Source organism: Oratosquilla oratoria, chromosome 1, assembly GCF_046742065.1.
Source record: "Oratosquilla oratoria isolate Oo_2021 chromosome 1, ASM4674206v1, whole genome shotgun sequence".
NCBI lineage: Eukaryota > Metazoa > Arthropoda > Malacostraca > Stomatopoda > Squillidae > Oratosquilla > Oratosquilla oratoria.
Genome location: NC_134777.1, coordinates 132859943 through 132876503, shown reverse-complemented (window position 1 = coordinate 132876503; position 16561 = coordinate 132859943). Strand labels below are relative to the sequence as shown.

Below are 16561 nucleotides of genomic sequence, written 5' to 3'. Positions count from 1 at the left end.
TTTATTGTTAGTTACTACGTGTTTAGTTTTGTTGAATTTATTTTTCGTTATGGCTATCCTTCTCTATATCTCTTCGTCACTTTTCCCATCCCAAGTTAACATGCTTCCTAAGCAGTGGCGGATCCAGGATAAAAATTTGGGGGGGCTAACCTGAATTCCTTCCTCTGAGTAGTCTGATGTATCAGAAGTCTGAGGTATACCTAACTTAATAATGTTTTTCAGATTTTTCTGTATTTTAGACATATATAATAGAATGTATATTCGTTTTATATTGTTACACGCTTGTGCTAGTCAGTGATAAGGCACTGGCACGCTTATACTCTCGCATAGAGAGAAATTATTGCAGGATCCGTGTGTAGTGTTAGTGCACATGGACTCATGGAAGTAATAAAAAATAAAAGTAGCTTTAAAAAATAGAAATACAAACAAAAACGTGTATGAACTTCTTAACCTGTTAATAAAAGTATCTAAATTACATTAATAACACACAGCATTGTTCATGGGATCTCACACGAACATCAACCTCCTGTTTTTTTTGGGGGGCAAATACATTGATTACACTGTCTATTTCAATATTGATTTCATTGTGAACGCCGAGTAGCGCCAGGCCGTTGAGTCGATCTTGACCCATAGTATTCCTTAGGTAGGTCTTCAGTCGCCTCAGGGTTGAAAATGAACGCTCGGCCTCTGCGTTCGAGACTGGGAGCGTGATCAAAACTCGGAGGAGCTTGGCCAGGTTCGGATACATTCGGGTCTGGGCGTGGGCCAGGGCATCTCCAATGGATTTGAACTTCATTGTTGTTGAATACCAGCGCTCTGCTTCCGCCTTCACGAGGCTCAAGGTCTCGATGTCAGCCTCATAAACCTTTGCCGCTTCCAGTACAGCAGCAACATCTCCGTCAGCGCTGCTGACCAGATTCTTGATCTTGAAGCCAACAGGAATAGTATAATTCCCGAACCGAGTCTGCAGCTCAGTCAATACATGTTCGAGGAATGGGACATATACAGATATTCGGTAATACTCCTCAGCTGTCTGGAATGGTAAATTCGCTCGCTGCGTTTGGCGCTTGCAAACTCGAGGTACAGGAATGGTGTCGTGTGATGAACCGATCTCCTGGAGGAGCCCCTCTGCCTACTTGAAGATGTCCTGGAAGCTGGTCAGCGTCACCACATCACCAATCGTAGCGTACGCTGAGACTAGATCGACCATAGGGGACTGCAGGGCTCGGCTCGGCTCCACAGTGTGAGCTAGCACAGACTCAGCGACGGCGAGACCAATCAGAAAGCGCAGCTCTCGGATTGCTATTAGTAGTAGTCCCGCCGTCGCGTCCGAGTTGCTCTCGTTCTCCAGAAAGACGGCAATAACTGACAGGAATTCCATAAATACAATGACTGAGTCGTGTCGCTCAATCCATTTAGTAGCGCAGAGGCTGACCAGCTTCTTCCGCTTCGTGGACGTGTGGTCTTTTACGAGCTCAGTAAACCTCATCGAGCGCATGTTTGAGGAATAGATGTAGTTATACACCTCGCTGGGAGTCTGGAGAGCGAGCTTTAACTCCTTGGTGTCACAGGCCTTGATCAAGGCGAGGTTGAGACGATGACTGAAACAATGAATCGTCTTTGCGAGCGGGTATTCTCGCACTACCACAGCTGCACACCCGCGAAACTTTCCCATCATGGCACTGGCACCATCAAAACAGAGGCCACGGCAGTTGCCCATGTTGAGGCCGACACTCTTTACTATGCTAAGCAGGAGGCGAGCCAGGCCTTCCCCAGTCAGATCCTTGGCGTGAACAAAGCCAAGGAAGTCCTCCCTTAGCTGACCTCCGCTGAAGTGACGGACGCAAATGGTGGCCTGTTCTTTCCCTGAAACGTCGGTCGTCTCGTCCATCATGATGGCGAAGACTCCAGAAACTGATGTTACCACCTTCTCTTGCACCAGTCGCCCTGCAAACAAGGATATCTAACCTGGTAAAACATCAGAAAGTACTAAAATCGATTAAATGACATCCTAACAATGATTCATGGAAGAACAAATTTGGGGGGGGGCTTCAGCCCCCTCAGCCCCCCCCCCCCCTCTGGATCCGCGCCTGTTCCTAAGTAATTGAAATGGTCCACCTGTGTCAATATTCTTCCTTCTACTTGAATTCTTACCTTCGAACATTCTTGTTTTTTCGGCATTACCATCACTTCTGTTTTCTTTTTATTCATTTGAAATTGAACAAGTTAAATTACCTTTTTTAGATACCATCATACACAGAAAAGGAAAAAAATGTCAAATTCTCAGTATATAGAAAGCCCACAAATAAAGATTATGTTCACCATTTTTCAGGTCATAGTGAAAGAACAAAATCAGGTGCAGTAATAGGTTTCTTTTTAAGAGCTTTTAAAATTTGTGATGAAGAATTCCTGGCAGAACTGTAAAGTTTTATGAAAACATTCATTAAACTTGAATATCCTGAAGGGCTATTATGTAAACTAAAAAAGAAAGCGAGGCTAATAAGTGACAAAAGTAAAAATGATAATAAAAAAAGCTGAGAGAAAAATACTCTATATAGCTGTACCAGACACTGACGTAAGTCCAATCCTTGACACGTTCCTTTAAAAAGCGGGCGTAAGGATAGCAAGGACAGCAGGTCACAAGATCAATCAGATCATTAGACATAAAATACTAATGCGACGAATGAAAATAGTGTATAAAATTCCGTGTAAATTTTGCCCTTCAGCATAAAAATTATGTAAAAGCACACCGGACACCTAATTCTATTGCTAGGCACATTGAAGAACAAGATCATCTCCCTGACTGGAATAATGCGGTTCTTCTTAATAAAGGTTATACAAAAAGTTAAGAAAACAATTGAAGCTGCTTACATTAATATAAATGAAAACATAAATAACAGAGAAGGCTTCGTATGCCTGGCAAAACCTACCAGCCATATGTGTGTGTGTATTTACCTAGTTGTATTTACAGTACCTAGTTGTATTTTACGGGGAGGGGAGCTATGCTCGTGGTGTCCCGTCTTCATATCTCGTTTTATCTAGACTGTTCTTAAATTTGTGTATCGTTTTTGCACACACCACCTTTTCATCTAACTTGTTCCAAATGTCTATTACCCTATGGTGAAAGCTGTTCTTTTTCAGGTCTTTTCTGTAATTGTCTTTTTTATTTTCTTTCCGTGTCCTCTTGTATCTCTACTATCCCATTTTATTAGATCCTCTCTATCAATAGTTTCTATGTCTTTCATGATTCTATAGATAGTTATCAAGTCTCCTCTCTCTCTTCTTTGCTCTAATGTCTGTAGCTCGAGTTTTGCCAGTCTCTCCTCATATGATAGTTATGAGAGCGTTGGTGCAAATTTTGTAATTGCTCTTTGTATTTTTTCAAGTTTTGTAATACATTTTTTTGTACTTGGTGACCACGTCGTCGCTGCATACTCCAATCTTGGTCTTACCAAAGTGACTAGTATTTTCGTCACCATTTCTTCGTCCAGGTATGTAAATGCCACTTTGATTGTTCTTATTAAATTATAAGTTTCTCAATTTTTTTTTTTTTTTTTATATGTTTCTCAGGGGACATATTATTCATAATAATGACTCCCAGGTCCTTCTCATTTCATACTTTTTTAATATCTTCCTCTCCCAATTTATATGATCCCACTATTCTTTTTCTGCTTCCTCCAAATTCCATTATACTACACTTCTTAATATTGAATTCCATCTCCCACTTCCTACTCCATTTCCCATACTTTATTGAGATCACATCTTCTACATTCTTCACTTTTTCAGCAGTTTTGCATCGTCCGCAAAGAAGTCCATATAACTTTCAATTCCCTTATCCATATCATTAATATATATAGCAAACATTATTGGGGCCAGAACTGTTCCTTGTGGAACTCCACTAATCACTTCATCCCAATTAGAGTGTTTGTCTCTTATCACCACTCTCATTTTTCTTTCATGCAAGAAGTCTTCCATGCCTCCTGCAGTTTCTAATTTCTTTAGCAATTTCTTATGTGGCACCTTATCAAAAGCTTTTTTCATGTCTACAAATGCACACTCAGCCCATCCATCTCTTTCTTGTATTACATCTATGAGCCTTGAATAGAAATATATTAAGTTTGTGACGCATGATCGTCCTTGTCTAAATCCAAATTGCCTTGGATTTAGTACGTTGTTGTTGTTGTTTTTTCCAGATGCCTTACCCATCTAGTTTTGATGATTCTTTCACAAATTTTAGCTATCGCACTTGTAAGAGAGACTGGTCTATATTTAGTGGGGTCTTCCTTGTTTCCCCCTTTATATATTGATACTATATTTGCGCTTTTCCAATCTTCTGGAACTTTTCCTTCTTTCAATGAACTGCTTGTTAGACTATGTATTTTGTCTTTTAGTTCATTCCTGCATTCTCTCAAAATCCAGTTTGCTATTTCATCTGGTCCATGCGATTTTCTGACATCGAGATTACTCAAGTGTTTCATTATTTCATTCCTTGTCACTTCTATCTCTTTCATAGGGGGGACTTTCTCCTCCCACTCGATATCTCTAAGTTGTATGTTCTCCCTCGTAAACACCGATTTAAAAGGCTTGTTCTTAATTTTTGCCATTTCTATTTCCTCTGTGTATTCAACTCCTCCTTGCCGTAGTTTCTCTAATTCTTGTTTGTTTTTCAGTTTGTTGTTTACAAATCTGTAAAATAGGTTTGGTTGACGTTTACATTTTTCTATGACATCTTTTTCATACTTTCTCTTTTCTTCTCTGCACACTTGTACATATTCATTTCTATATCTAGTATATATTTTCCATTTTTCAGGTCTTTTGTCTTTTTTCCATTTTATCCAAGTTTTGTCCCTTGTATCTTTTAACTCACTACATCTTTTGTGGTACCAACACTTTACATATCCTTTTTCTTGTTTTTGTCTTGGAACATACTTTTCCACTTATTCTTTATCATTTTCTGTCGAAATATTCCACTTCTCTTCTACTGTTGTTTCCTCCTTATGTGTCCTTTCCCAGTGTGGTTTTTGAAAGAATTTTCTTATTTCATTAAAAAAAATAATAATCCACACACCCATCTTCCCTTTCTATATTGTTCATTTTTTCGTGTATTTTTCCTCATTTAGTTCCAGTTCAACCAATATGTGGTCACTTTTACTTATTGGCGTCTTGTATTCAATCTTGTCCACTATTTCGGGTTCTGGTGTGATTATTAGATCCAGTCTCGATGGTTCTTCCTCCTTTCTATACCTAGTATTTTCTTGTATCCATTGGGTCATTGTATGTTCTATAATCATATCAAGTAGTACATTTCCCCATAGATCGTCTGTACCCTTCACTGTCATCTCTTCCCAGCAGATTTCTTTACAATCAAAGTCACCCATTATAACTATTCTTCCTACATATTCCATTATTTTATTTTATGTTATCCTTGTGTCTTCTAACATACTTTTGTGTTCTCTCTCTTCCCACGAGGCCGTTTTAGGAGGCACATAATTTACTACAAACTTCCTGCTCTTCCCATCCCTGTCCTCCACTTCCATCATAATCATCTCTATTCTTTCCATATGTGACATTCCTCACATCTATGTTCTTCTTAGTCAGGAACATAACTCCATCTCCTTGTTTTTCCTCTCTGTTTCTAATCCAATAATTATATGCACCATGTTCTACTCTGTTGGGTGGTAGTGGACCTTTCAATTTTGTCTCTACAATTCCCATTATGTCCGGTTCTTTTTCCATCAGGTAATCATTCAGTTCGTTCAAGCCGTCACTAAACCATCTATATTTGTGTAAGACACTTTTAATTTTCTGCTACTTCCATCGTGTTTTCTGTTTCCTTTCCGTTTTTCTCTGCTCTGAACCATCTCCTCACTTTCATATCCACTACTCTCCAATAGAATTTCTCTATTTCTGACTCTGTTCTTTTCTCGTTTTTTCCTTAGTTTCTAGTATTTTTGTTTTCGTATCCTCTCTTTCCTCTTTATTAATTTCTCTTTTTATCCATACCTTTTTACATTGTTCACTGTCAGCTAGTTTACCTGTTTTTGCTAGGATATTCTCTGCTGGCGTTTGTGACCTGAATTTGATCTTAATTGGTCTAGTCTTATCTGTATTGTATTTCCCTAGGCTATATGTTTCTTCAATTTCTTTCCCTGTTTCTTGTCCATCCTCTTGAGCTACTTCTAATATGTTGTTTACCTTTTCCTTTTCTTCTTTTACTCTTGTGGTCCTATTTGGACTATATTTCTCTTCCATCCCTAATATAATTATACATTTCTTTTTGTCCGCTAAGTCTCTTACTATATTCTTCTTTTCTCTCATCACTTTAATAACTGTGTCTTTAATTTGTTCTTTCATTTGTTGTGTCACTGTATCTCTAAATACAACTTTGTTGTTCTCTTGGACTTTTCTCCAACCCTGTGCTTCCTTTGCTATGGACTCTTTATTCTCTTTATTATTATTCTTTAATTCCTCATTCTCATATTTTACTTCTTTTAACTGTCTTTTTAATTCTTTTGTTTTGTTTGGTTAGGTTTTGATTCTCCTTCTTTAGTTCTTCCAGTTTATCAACTCTTTGTGTAACCTGTGATAATTGGTCAAACCTAACCTCCTTTTTTTTTCTTTTTCTTTTTTTCTCTAGATTTAATAGTCGGGGGAAGTTGGCACCTCTTCCCTCATTAGATCCATAACAGCAGACGAAACTTTTCCGAGAATGCTAAAGGAGTGTAAATTTGAAATCTGCGACCAGTTAACTGAAATATTTAATAAATCAGTAGACACTAGTTTTGTGCCTACTGCTTGGAGGCAAGCAAACGTTTTTACTGTTTTTAAGAAGGGAGATGGATCGTCTATATGCAACTACAGGCCAATCCGTTTGACATCGGTTATAGGAAAAATGCTTGAATCAATAATAGTAAATAGACTCAGAGAACACATCGAAAGACATAATTTAATTCGTGATTCACAGCATGGTTTCTCCAAGGGTACATCATGTGTGACTAATCAAAGGATTACAAAGGATTACAAAGGCGGAGCATGCCGACAGGAGACCTTTTGGTCCATATCATGGTCGGATGCGAAAAAGTCATAATAATAATAAAATAAAAAATAAAAAATATAATAAATGTAAATAACAAATAAAATACATAAATAAATGCATAGGTATAGTTAAATAATAAACAAACAGGTAAATAGTAAATAATAATAAATTGACATATAACTAATAATAAATTAAAATCAGACAGACAAATGATGACAAAACAAAAACAAATAATATAAAATAAATTATAATCATTACAGCATCTTGCTTAGGTGTATATCTAAATGATTCTTAAAGCTTCGAACTGAACTACATTGCACTACCTGTGCAGGAAGTTTATTCCATTCATTAACTACACGGTTGGCAAAGTTGTTTCTACCTACTTCCAAATTGAATCTTCTATCCTTTTACACTAAAGTATATAAGGCGTCAGATAACAATGATGATTACGATATTATTTACCTTGACTTTAGCAAAGCGTTCGATAAGGTGCCACACCAGAGACTACTAAATAAAATCAAAACCCATGGCATAGGATTAAAAGTGTTAGAATGGATTAGAGCTTGGATTAGTAACAGAAAACAGCGGGTCACCATAGATGGAGTAAGATCTAGGTGGGGCAATGTTACTAGTGGGGTCCCCCAGGGCTCGGTTTTGGGTCCCTTGTTGTTCATTATGTACATAAACGACTTAGACGATGTGATAAATAGTGATGTCAGTAAGTTTGCGGACGACACTAAAATAGGACGCCTAATTAGGTCAGGTGACGACGCAGAGATTCTGCAGGATGATCTTAACAAATTGTTCACATGGTCGGTGAAATGGCAAATGAACTTCAATATCTCTAAGTGTAGCGTGTTAAACGTAGGGCTACACAACCCCAAAAATAGATACAGCTTAGATAACACGCTTTTAGAAAAAACTGAGTGCGAGAGAGACTTGGGAGCTCTAGTGAGTCCGGACCTTAAAACCAGGAAACAGTGCATTAGCGCCAGGAATAAAGCTAACAGATCATTAGGTTTCATTGCTAGGACGGTAACGAATAGAAGTGCAGAGGTAATTATTAAACTCTATCTAGCGATAGTTAGACCCATCCTTGAATATGCGGTACAGTTTTGGTCTCCGTCCTACATAATGGACATAAATTCACTAGAGTCAGTACAGAGAAGAATGACCAAAATGATACATGGACTCAGAAATTTGCTTTACGAAGAGAGGCTTAGGCACCTTAACTTACACTCTCTGGAAAGACGCAGAGTGCGGGGTGATCTAATAGAGGTGTTCAAGTGGATCAAAGGCGATGCAAACAAGGTCATCATATTAAAATAACAGGGCAGGAATCACAGTAATGGTTATAAACTGGACAATTTTAGATTTAAAAAGGAAATAGGCAAGAATTGGTTTACTAATAGGGTGGTTGACGAATGGAATAAACTTAGTAACCATGTAGTAAGCGCTAAAAATATCAGTTGTCTCAGGAAACGATTAGACAACTTTATGTATGGGGATGACAGGTGGTGATGGATACGGAGCTGCCTAATGTAGGCCTTATGGTCTCTTGCAGTCTCCTTAATTCTTATGTTCTTATGTTGTTTACACCTCTCCTAAGATCCGGGGCCCGTTCGACTCCATCCACATTTCCTTTCATTTTCCTCAATAATCCCTCTCTTTCTCCTATTTCTTCACCTTCCCACTACACCACGAGCTTTCCCCCTTCCCTATAAATACAAAAAGGTACTCCCTTGTTGAGATCAACGAAAATTATACTTCTTTTCCGGAGTTCCAATCTTCGCCGTGTATCCGACGTGTGTGTGTGTGTGTGTGTGTGTGTGTGTGTGTGTGTGTGTGTGTGTGTGTGTGTGTGTGTATTCACCTCGGATCTGCTGCAGCCTCTTTTCGAGACAGCCAGTCACCACCATACGGCAGTGAGCTCAGAGCTCATTATTAGCAGATCTCTGGGTAGATCTGAGACCACTCACACTCCACACACCGGGAATGCAAGGTCACAACTCCTTGACTAACGTCCCGTACCTACTCGCTGCTAGGTGAACAGGGGCTACACGTGAAAAGAGACATACCCAACTTGTCTCCGCCCGGCCGGGGAATCGAACCCCGGTTCTCCGGCTTGTGAGGCCAGTGCTTTACCAATCCGCCACCGGGCCGTGTGTGTGTGTGTGTGTGTGTGTGTGTGTGTGTGTGTGTGTGTGTGTGTGTGTGTGTGTGTGTGTGTGTGTGTGTGTGTGTGTGTGTGTGTGTGTGTGTGTGTGTGTGTGTGTGTGTGTGTGTGTTTACCTAGTTGTATTTTACGGGAAGGGGAGCTATGCTCGTGTGTCCCGTCTTCATATCTCATTTTATCTAAACTATTTTTAAATTCATGTATTGTTTTTGCACACACCACTTTCTCATCTAACTTGTTCCAGCTGTCTATTACTCTGTGAGGAAAGCTGTTCTTTTTTAGATCTCTTCTATAGCTGTCTTTCTTGATTTTCTTTCCGTGCCCTCTTGTATTTCTATCATCCCATTTTATCAGATTCTCTCTATCAATAATTTCTATGCCTTTCATGATTCTGTAAATAGCTATCAAATCTCCTCTCTCTCTTCTTTGATCTAGTGTCTGTAGCTCAAGTTTTGCTAGTCTCTCTTCATGTGATAGTTTTGAGAGTGTTGGTGCCAATTTTGTAATTGTTCTTTGTATTCTTTCAAGTTTTTTATACATTTTTTGTACTTGGTGACCACATTATTGCTGGATATTCCAATCTTGGTCTTATCAGAGTGATTAGAATTTTCTTCACCATTTCTTCATCCAGGTATGTAAATACCACTTTGATTGTTCTTATTAAATTATAAGTTTCTCCAAAAATCTTATTTATATGTTTCTCAGGTGACATATTATTCATAACAATGACTCCCAGGTCCTTCTCATTTTCTATTTTTTTTCCTTCTTCTCCCAATTTATATGATCCTGTTATTCTGTTTTTGCTTTTTCCAAATTCCATTATACTACACTTTTTAGTGTTCAACTCCATCTCCCACCTCCTACTCCATTCCTGTACTTTATTTAGATCACTCTGTAGTGACTCACAATCTTCTTCCGTGTTCACTTTTTTTAATAGTTTTGCATCATCTGCAAAGAAGCTCATATAACTTTCAATTTCTTCATCCATATCATTAATATATATAGCAAACATTATTGGGGCCAGAACTGTTCCTTGTGGAACACTGCTTTTTACTTCATCCCATTTTGAGCTACTCTCATTTTCCTTTCTTGCAAAAAGTCTTCCATCCATTTAAGCAGTTTGCCCTGTATTCCTTCTTCAGTTTCTAATTTCTTAAGCAACTTCTTATGTGGTACTTTGACAAAAGCTTTTTTTTAGGTCTAGAAATGCACAATCAGCCCATCCACCTCTTTCTTGTATTATATCTATTAGCCTTGAATAGAAACATATTAAATTGGTGACGCATGATAGTCCTTGTCTGAATCCAAATTGCCTTGGATTTAACACTTTGGTTTTTTTTTCTAAATATTTTACCCATGTACTTTTGATGATTCTTTCACAAATTTTTGCTTTTGTACTTGTTAGAGAGACTGGTCTATAGTTGGTAGGGTCTTCTTTATTTCCTCCTTTATATATAGGTACTATATTTGTTTTTGCTATTGTACTGGTCTATAGTTGGTAGGGTCTTCTTTATTTCCTCCTTTATATATAGGTACTATATTTGTTTTTTTCCAATCTTCTGGAACTTTTCCTTCTTTCAAGGAACTGTTTAGTATGCTATGTATTTTGTCTGCCAGTTCATTCCTGCATTCTTTCAGTATCCAGTTTGCTATTTCATCTGGTCCATGCGATTTTCTGACATCAAGATTACTCAAGTGTGTTAATATTTCATTCTTTGTTACTTCTATTTCTTCCATAGGGGGGACTTTCTCTTTCCATTCGTTCTCTTCAGGTTGTATGTTCTCCCTTGTAAACACTGATTTAAAATGTTTGTTCATAATTTCCGCCATTTCCATTTCCTCAGTGTATTCAACTCCCTCTTGTCTTAATTTCTCCAAGTCTTGTTTGTTTTTCAGTTTGTTTACAAATCTGTAGAATAGTTTTGGTTGATCTTTACACTTTTCTATGACATCTTTTTCATATTTTCTCTTTTCCTCTCTGCACGTTTGTACATATTCATTTCTATAACTAGTATATATTTTCCATTTTTCAGGTCTTCTGTCTTTTTTCCATCTGGTCCAGGCTTTGTCTCTTTTGTCTTTTAACTCCCTACAACTTTTGTTGTACCAGCATTTTACATATTCTTTTTCTTGTTTTTGTCTTGGGACATACTTTTCCACTCCTTTTTTGTAAATTTTTGTCAAAATATTCCATTTCTCTTCCACTGTTGTTTCTTCTTTGTATATTTCTTCCCAGTTTTCTTTTTGAAAGAACTCTCTTATTTTATCAAAGTTTGTTTTTTCATACATCATTCTTCCTTTTCTATATTGTTCATTTCTTTTCATGTATTTTTCTTCACTTAGTTCCAGTTCAATCACTTTTACTTATTGGTGTTTTATATTCAATCTTGTCCACTATTCTAGGTTCAGATGTAATTATTAGGTCTAGTCTCGATGGTTCTTCTTCATATCTATACCTAGTGTTCTCATGTATCCACTGTGTCATTGTATTGTCAGTAATCGTCTCAAGTAGAGCGTTGCCCCATGAGCCGTCTCCACCCTTTACTGTCATCTCTTCCCAGCAGACTTCTTTGCAATTATAGTCGCCCATCATAACTATTCTTCCTCCATCTTCCATTATCTTATTTAATGTTATCTTTGTGTCCTCTAACATACTTTTATGTTCACTCTCTTCCCACGAGGCTGTTTTCGGAGGCACATAATTTATCACAAACTTCCTGCTCTTCTTATCTCTGTCTTCCACTTCGATCATAATCATCTCTACTGTATTCTTTCCATATGTGACACACCTCACGTTTATATCCTTCTTAGTCAGGAACATAACTCCACCCCCTTGTTTTGTCTCTCTGTTTCTAATCCAATAATTATATGCATCATGTCCTACACTGTTGGGTGTTAGTGGACCTTTTAATTTTGTTTCTACAATTCCCATTATGTCCGGTTCTTTTTCCTTCAAATAATCATTGAGCTCATTCAATCCTGTTATTAATCCATCTATATTTGTGTAAGACACTCTTAGTTTTCTGCCACTTCCATTGTGTTCTCTGTTTCCCTTTTGTTTTTCTCTTGGATGTCGAATTGCCTTAGTTTCATATTCGCTACTCTCCAATAGAATCTCTCTTTTTCTGACTCTGTTCTATTCTCGTGTTTTTCCTTAGCTTCAAGTCTTTTCATTTTCTCTTCCTCTCTTTCCTCTTTATTCATTTTCCTTTTTATCCATACCTTTTTATATTGTTCATTTGTTGCTAGTTTCCCTGTTTTGGATAAGATATTCTCTGCTGTCGTTTGTGACCTGAATTTAATCTTAATTTGTCTGGTCTTATCTGTACTATACTTTCCGAGTCTGAACTTCTCTTCGATTTGTTTAATTATTTCTGGTTCATCTTCCTGAACTAATTGTAGTAGACTGCTTACTTTTTAATTTTCCTCTTTGATTCTTGAGGTTCTATCTGGGTTATGTTTCTCTTCCATTCCTAATATAACTATACATTTCTTTTTGTCTGCTAAGTCTCTTACAATATTCTCCTTCTGTCTCATCACTTTGATAACTGAGTCTTCAGTTTGTTCTTTCATTTGCTGTTTAATTATATCAGTAAATGCAACTTTACTATTTTCCTGTATCTTTCTCCACCCCTGTGCCTCTTTTACTATTGTTTCTTTATTGTCTTTATTGTTCCTTTTTAATTCTTTATTCTCTTCTTTTACTTCTCTTAACTGTCTTTTTAGTTCTATTTCATCAGTTAAGTTTTGTTCGCCTTCTCTAGTTCTTTCAATCTTTCAACCTTTTCTGCAAGTTTTGACATTTTACCGAACCTAATCTCCCAATGTTCAGTCATTTGTTCAAGCCTTTCCTCCAGTTTTGCTAGTCGGGGGAGGTTGGTATCCGCCTCCCCCTCTTTAAATCCTTGGAAATTATTATCCTCACCTTCCATTGAATTGTTCTTATCTATGTTTCTATTCTTTACATTTTTGTTAGACATTTCGTCATCACTAAATTGGTCGGGACCTCTTTTGTTTACATGGCGTCTGCCTGCCTGGGCCAAGTCCTCTCCTTCCTCATTTCCTTCCATTTCCCTCAGTAATCCCTCCCCTTCTCCTTTTTCCTCACCTTCCCACTACACCACGAGCAATTTCCCCCCACCCTGTAAATACAATAGGTACTTCCTTTGCTTTGGGATCCACGAAAATTTCACTTTTTCTTCAGATCGTCCTCTACGCCGTCCGTTCGGTGGAGTGTGTGTGTGTGTGTGTGTGTGTGTGTGTAATAAAATAATAATAATAATAATAGGTTTATTGAGATAGCAGTGATACACTGACAATAATACAATTGGGCACTTTTATGAGTAATATAGTAATTATTAGAGTGATATGCTTAGTCTAAAATTTATAATGAGTTTATTGTGCGGACAATGGATGGAATGGCACTGTTCTTGTATCGGTCAGTTCTCGGCGCTCTGATGGGCTTGATTTTGTTTGAATGCCGAGTTGCATGGCGGGTGGGTGTGGTGTTAGGTGGGAGGAAGTGACGGTGACGTGGGTGTAGCATTAGGTCCTGTCCAAACTTATTCAGTGCCTCACTGTGTTTGTCGGACAATCTTGGCAAGCTGAGGGTGGTGAGGGCGTGTTCGTATCCCTCATACTGATTACCCAAGATAATTCTGCACGCTCTTTTTTGTACTTTCTCTAATTTGCTCCTCTGTGTGATGTTAAGTGATGATGACCAGGCTGGGGAGGCGTACATGAGGGTGGGGAGTACGAAGGTGGTGTAGACTCCCTTTAGATCTGGTGATGGGGTACCAAGGGACTTCAATCTGCGCAGCATGAAGAGTTTGTAAGAGGCTGTCCTGATGATGTTGTTGATGTGCTGGTTCCAGTTAAGGTGGTCGTCTATTGTGATGCCTAGTAGCTTGGCGGACTGGACCACCTGAAGGGAATGGGTTCCTAATGACAGTTGAGGTGATGCCACCGCCTGTTTGGATGTACAAACATGCATGACCACGGTCTTGTTGTGGTTAACTGTCACATTCCTGCTCTCAGTCCACGTTTTGAGGTTGTCTAGGATGTTTTGTAGTGAAGAAAAGTCAGGCTGCCTGGTGTTGATGGGAATGCCAACTGTACAGTCATCGACGTATTTCCATCTATGTTGGGTGTCCATTAATGCGTCATTTATGAGGAGGAAGCACAGTGGTCCCATCTTGGTCCCTTGAGGGACCCCACAGGTTAGAGGGTGGAGGGAGGATGTCGTTCCCTGGTACCTCACTACCTGTTGACGTCCGGTCAGGAAGTCGGCTAGCCATGCTACCAAGTGTGGTTGGATCCCCAGTTGTATGGCTTTGGAGATGATAATGTTATGGTCAACAAGGTCAAACGCTTTCTTGAAGTCAATAAAGGTCAAGGCTAGAGAAGTATTGCGCTTGTCTAAGTGGCTGTGCAAGAAGTCCAGAAGATTAACAAGATAGTGAGTTGTGGAGGAGGATTTCATGTTGCCATACTGTTGTATATCGATTTGATCTTTAATTTTGTTGTATACTGAGTTAAAAACAAAACCCTCACAGATAAGGCTTGGGATTGGGGTGATAGCAATAGGTCTAAGGTCGCTTAGTGACTGTGGGTTCGGACATTTGGGGATGGGAGTGATATATTAAATTTTCCAATCACTGGGGCAGGAGTTTTGACTCAGTGAAGCATTAATTATGGAGGAAAGTGGGAGGGCAAGTTCTGGGGCAAATTCTTTGTAGATTTTGATAGGTAGATCAGAAGGTGTTGTAGATCTGTTATACTTTAATTTACTTAGTTTAGTGGCAACGTCAGCTTTCTGGACAGGGGCAGGGGGTGAGGGAGAGGGGAGGTAGGCAGGTAGGCCGGAGAAGTTAAGGGGGGGTAAGGTCTGGCAGATAGAGGCGAAGTGAGTGTTAATCTCTTGAGCAGCTAAGTCAGGTGGTAAGTGTGAGGCGCAGGGCAGGTGAGTGGCTTGATTATTTTGTAGCCCGCAGAGAGCTTTGATCTTACTAAACCACTGACTGTTATTTTGTGTTTTGAGGTGTTCTATTTTATTAGGGTAGTACGAAGACTTTGCAATACTTATCTCCTTGATGACTTTATTTCTGAGGGATCTGAAGAGGGGTCGATCAGTGTAATATGCCCTGTTGCGTTGTTTAATGAGACGCTTAATACGGGGGGTCATCCATGGGGCGTCTGATCGGTTCACGGAGAAGTCCTTGACCGGGAAAAAAAAGTGGAAAGCTTCAGTAGTGGTTGTTGAGTAGTTTTTCCACTTGGTTTCCACGTCCTCGGCTTCCAGAACCTCCGTCCAGGGATACTCCACTATCCACCTCCCAAACTCCCTCATGGCAGAGTCAGGCATGGGGCGGTGGTGTCGAGTGACCTTAGTTCTACGGATGGCATTGCTGGGTGCTGGCGACCACTGGATGGTGATGTGGGTACTCCTGCCGATGGGGGGGAGAGGTCTGGGAGGGGAGTACTGCTGAGCCATGTCGGTCATGATAAGGTCGAGAGTAGTTTGCTTGTGGGTGGGGAAGTTCACCACCTGAGTAAGACTTAATTGATGTAGAATCTCACTTGTGTCTAGCCGATTAAAGTCCCCACAAATGACCAGCTTTGCAGCAGGGTATTTCAATCGTAGGGAGTCAGCGGTCTCAATAATGTGATCGGAAAGGATAGCGGCGGTGTGTGCACGTGGAGGATGATAGACCACACACATAATAATGGACGCGATGTGGCGGGGGTGAAGGCGGGGGTTAATCCTCACCCACAGAACCTCAACTCCCTCGGGAATATCAACCCTGAGGTGTGAAGGGTTGAGGTCCGCACGACAGAACAACGCTACACCACCACCAACACGGTTCACTCTGAGGTGGTGAAATAGTACAAAGTTTTCAATATTACACATTTCAGGCACAATTTGCCACGCTTCAGTAATTGCCATCATGTCACATCCTGTAGAACGTACTGTTTCGATCACTTCCTCCATTTTGTTGGTTAAGGAGGTAACGTTAGACAGCAGGAGGGAGGGTAGGCTGTACCAAACGCGTGGCACTTCACTGTGAATGCGAGATCTCGGCTTAACCTTTTTTCTGTTTTTTGCACTTGTTGTGGTTGTAATCAAAGGCACTGTTCGTGTAATTTTTCTACCACCTCGTCGGCCACGACTTCGGAAGAGTTTCATGTGTGTGTGTGTGTGTGTGTGTGTGTGTGTGTGTGTGTGTGTGTGTGTGTGTGTGTGTGTGTGTGTGTGTGTGTGTGTGTGTGTGTGTGTGTGTGTGTGTGTGTGTGTGCGTGTGTGTGTTTATGTGTTTGTGTGTGTGCGTTTGTAGTAATAATGATAAACA

The 16561-nt window shown here is 39.4% G+C and overlaps 1 pseudogene; it reads right to left on the bottom strand.

Annotated features, from left to right (window-relative positions):
• Positions 1-16319, bottom strand: part of LOC143029904 (uncharacterized) — a 30749-nt pseudogene extending 14430 nt beyond the window's left edge.
• Positions 16320-16561: the final 242 nt, after the last annotated feature.